The following is a 5,000-nucleotide window of genomic DNA, read 5'->3' as shown; positions in this document are numbered from 1 at the left end:
CTGGTGCGGGCGCTTGCCTCGACCACCATCGGCACACGCTGGGCCCTGGTGCGGCCGCTTGCCTCGACCACCATCGGCACACGCTGGGCCCTGGTGCGGTCGGTTGCCTCGAGCACCATCGGCACACGCTGGGCCCTGGTGCACCATCGGCACACGCTGGGCCCTGGTGCGGGCGCTTGCCTCGACCACCATCGGCACACGCTGGGCCCTGGTGCGGGCGCTTGCCTCGACCACCATCGGCACACGCTGGGCCCTGGTGCGGCAGGTTGCCTCGAGCACCATCGGCACACGCTGGGCCCTGGTGCGGTCGGTTGCCTCGAGCACCATCGGCACACGCTGGGCCCTGGTGCGGGCGCTTGCCTCGACCACCATCGGCACACGCTGGGCCCTGGTGCGGCAGGTTCCCTCGACGACCATCGGCACACGCTGGGCCCTGGTGCGGCAGGTTGCCTCGAGCACCATCGGCACACGCTGGGCCCTGGTGCGGTCGGTTGCCTCGATCACCATCGGCACACGCTGGGCCCTGGTGCGGGCGGTTGCCTCGACCACCATCGGCACACGCTGGGCCCTGGTGCGGCAGCTTGCCTCGAGCACCATCGGCACACGCTCGGCCCTGGTGCGGTCGGTTGCCTCGAGCACCATCGGCACACGCTGGGCCCTGGTGCGGCACGTTGCCTCGACCACCATCGGCAGCCTCGACCACCATCGGCACACGCTCCGCCCTGGTGCGGCAGGTTGCCTCGACCACCATCGGCACACGCTGGGCCCTGGTGCGGGCGCTTGCCTCGACCACCATCGGCACACGCTCCGCCCTGGTGCGGCAGGTTGCCTCGACCACCATCGGCACACGCTGGGCCCTGGTGCGGGCGGTTGCCTCGACCACCATCGGCACACGCTGGGCCCTGGTGCGGGCGCTTGCCTCGACCACCATCGGCACACGCTGGGCCCTGGTGCGGGCGCTTGCCTCGACCACCATCGGCACACGCTGGGCCCTGGTGCGGCAGGTTGCCTCGAGCACCATCGGCACACGCTGGGCCCTGGTGCGGCAGGTTGCCTCGAGCACCATCGGCACACGCTGGGCCCTGGTGCGGGCGCTTGCCTCGAGCACCATCGGCACACGCTCGGCCCTGGTGCGGTCGGTTGCCTCGAGCACCATCGGCACACGCTGGGCCCTGGTGCGGCAGGTTGCCTCGACCACCATCGGCACACGCTGGGCCCTGGTGCGGGCGCTTGCCTCGACCACCATCGGCACACGCTCGGCCCTGGTGCGGTCGGTTGCCTCGAGCACCATCGGCACACGCTGGGCCCTGGTGCGGCAGGTTGCCTCGAGCACCATCGGCACACGCTGGGCCCTGGTGCGGGCGCTTGCCTCGACCACCATCGGCACACGCTGGGCCCTGGTGCGGGCGCTTGCCTCGAGCACCATCGGCAGACGCTGGGCCCTGGTGCGGCAGGTTGCCTCGAGCACCATCGGCAGACGCTGGGCCCTGGTGCGGCAGGTTGCCTCGAGCACCATCGGCACACGCTGGGCCCTGGTGCGGTCGGTTGCCTCGAGCACCATCGGCACACGCTGGGCGCTGGTGCGGGAACTTGCCTCGACCACCATCGGCACACGCTGGGCCCTGGTGCGGCAGGTTACCTCGATCACCATCGGCACACGCTGGGCCCTGGTGCGACAGGTTGCCTCGAGCACCATCGGCACACTATCGGCCCTGGTGCGGGCGGTTGCCTCGACCACCATCGGCACACGCTGGGCCCTGGTGGGTTTAGGCACATCTTCAAATTTCTGCCGTGCCAATGCCATTTTTATGGCTTGTAAATTCATACAATGGTCCCCTAAGCCTTCACGTGAAGTTTCGTTGGAAGATGACTCGTTTTCTATTTTTCACGATTTTCGAAACTTTTTGCGGTTCGGGAATTTTTAAAATTTTTTTATAAGGATTTTTGGCCCCAAATTTTGTAGGCATGATCCTTCTATTTTTGTTGGCATGCACAAAAAAATTCAGCTAAAAACTCGAAGTAGAGAAGATTTTGTGACCGTTTGAAAAAAGTGTCCCCATTTCAGACACTTTAACGGCTACTGGTAGCAAACCTGTAAAATCTCAAATGCTCTTTAAGGGGGTGTGAATTCTCAGAGGTTTGATGAGGGATAGGGGGCCAACACAAGGCCAAGTACCAGCACCCATCGCACATCATGTGCGCACACCCCCCCGGCCCCCCTCCCAATCGCCGGAACCCCAATGCCGCCGGTCAGGTTCTCCGGCGGTACTCCGGCGATGCTCCGGCGATGCTCCGGCGATGCTGTCCCGAGTGAAAAAAATGCGGCACCAGCACATGCTGGAGCCAAGCATGGGCACCGTGGCTCAAAATCGAACTTCGGCCAAGGCCTCGACCATCAATGGCACATGATGACGCATGGTGATGGCACATGCATCGACCATCATCGGCATAGGCTGCCCTTCGGTACGGGCACTTGCCTCGACCGCCATCGGCACAAGCTGGGCCCTGGTGTGGGTTGTTGCCTCGATCACAATCGGCACATGCTGAGCCTTGGTGCGGGCGGTTGCCTCGAGCACCATCGGGAGACCCTGGGCCCTGGTGCGGCCGGTTGCCCCGATAACCATCGGCACACGCTGGGCCCTGGGGCGGGCGCTTGCCCCCAGCACCATCGGCACACGCTGGGCCCTGGTACGGGCGGTTGCCCCGAACACCATCGACACAAGCCGGCCCTTGGTGCGGGCTCCTGGCTCGACCACCATCGGCACACGCTGGGCCCTGGTGCGGGCGCTTGCCTCGACCACCATCGGCACACGCTGGGCCCTGGTGCGGGCGCTTGCCTCGACCACCATCGGCACACGCTGGGCCCTGGTGCGGCAGGTTGCCTCGAGCACCATCGGCACACGCTGGGCCCTGGTGCGGCAGGTTGCCTCGAGCACCATCGGCACACGCTGGGCCCTGGTGCGGGCGCTTGCCTCGAGCACCATCGGCACACGCTCGGCCCTGGTGCGGTCGGTTGCCTCGAGCACCATCGGCACACGCTGGGCCCTGGTGCGGCAGGTTGCCTCGACCACCATCGGCACACGCTGGGCCCTGGTGCGGGCGCTTGCCTCGACCACCATCGGCACACGCTCGGCCCTGGTGCGGTCGGTTGCCTCGAGCACCATCGGCACACGCTGGGCCCTGGTGCGGCAGGTTGCCTCGAGCACCATCGGCACACGCTGGGCCCTGGTGCGGGCGCTTGCCTCGACCACCATCGGCACACGCTGGGCCCTGGTGCGGGCGCTTGCCTCGAGCACCATCGGCAGACGCTGGGCCCTGGTGCGGCAGGTTGCCTCGAGCACCATCGGCAGACGCTGGGCCCTGGTGCGGCAGGTTGCCTCGAGCACCATCGGCACACGCTGGGCCCTGGTGCGGTCGGTTGCCTCGAGCACCATCGGCACACGCTGGGCGCTGGTGCGGGAACTTGCCTCGACCACCATCGGCACACGCTGGGCCCTGGTGCGGCAGGTTACCTCGATCACCATCGGCACACGCTGGGCCCTGGTGCGACAGGTTGCCTCGAGCACCATCGGCACACTATCGGCCCTGGTGCGGGCGGTTGCCTCGACCACCATCGGCACACGCTGGGCCTTGGTGCGGGCGGTTGCCTCGAGCACCATCGGCACACGCTGGGCCCTGGTGGGTTTAGGCACATCTTCAAATTTCTGCCGTGCCAATGCCATTTTTATGGCTTGTAAATTCATACAATGGTCCCCTAAGCCTTCACGTGAAGTTTCGTTGGAAGATGACTCGTTTTCTATTTTTCACGATTTTCGAAACTTTTTGCGGTTCGGGAATTTTTAAAATTTTTTTATAAGGATTTTTGGCCCCAAATTTTGTAGGCATGATCCTTCTATTTTTGTTGGCATGCACAAAAAAATTCAGCTAAAAACTCGAAGTAGAGAAGATTTTGTGACCGTTTGAAAAAAGTGTCCCCATTTCAGACACTTTAACGGCTACTGGTAGCAAACCTGTAAAATCTCAAATGCTCTTTAAGGGGGTGTGAATTCTCAGAGGTTTGATGAGGGATAGGGGGCCAACACAAGGCCAAGTACCAGCACCCATCGCACATCATGTGCGCACACCCCCCCGGCCCCCCTCCCAATCGCCGGAACCCCAATGCCGCCGGTCAGGTTCTCCGGCGGTACTCCGGCGATGCTCCGGCGATGCTCCGGCGATGCTGTCCCGAGTGAAAAAAATGCGGCACCAGCACATGCTGGAGCCAAGCATGGGCACCGTGGCTCAAAATCGAACTTCGGCCAAGGCCTCGACCATCAATGGCACATGATGACGCATGGTGATGGCACATGCATCGACCATCATCGGCATAGGCTGCCCTTCGGTACGGGCACTTGCCTCGACCGCCATCGGCACAAGCTGGGCCCTGGTGTGGGTTGTTGCCTCGATCACAATCGGCACATGCTGAGCCTTGGTGCGGGCGGTTGCCTCGAGCACCATCGGGAGACCCTGGGCCCTGGTGCGGCCGGTTGCCCCGATAACCATCGGCACACGCTGGGCCCTGGGGCGGGCGCTTGCCCCCAGCACCATCGGCACACGCTGGGCCCTGGTACGGGCGGTTGCCCCGAACACCATCGACACAAGCCGGCCCTTGGTGCGGGCTCCTGGCTCGACCACCATCGGCACACGCTGGGCCCTGGTGCGGGCGGTTGCCTCGAACACCATCGGCACACGCCGGCCCTTGGTGCGGCCGGTTGCCTCGACCACCATCGGCACACGCTCGGCCTTGGTGAGGGCGCTTGCCTCGACCACCATCGGCACACGCTGGGCCCTGGTGCGGGCGGTTGCCTCGACCACCATCGGCACACGCTGGGCCCTGGTGCTGGCGGTTGCCTCGACCACCATCGGCACACGCTGGGCCCTGGTGCGGGCGGTTGCCTCGAACACCATCGGCACAAGCCGGCCCTTGGTGCGGGCGGTTGCCTCGAGCACCATCGGCACAC

This window comes from Durio zibethinus, unplaced genomic scaffold, assembly GCF_047325235.1.
Source record: "Durio zibethinus cultivar Kanyao isolate XHJ-2024 unplaced genomic scaffold, ASM4732523v1 HiC_scaffold_68, whole genome shotgun sequence".
In the NCBI taxonomy this organism is placed as follows: domain Eukaryota; kingdom Viridiplantae; phylum Streptophyta; class Magnoliopsida; order Malvales; family Malvaceae; genus Durio; species Durio zibethinus.
Note: the sequence above shows the minus strand (reverse complement) of the source record.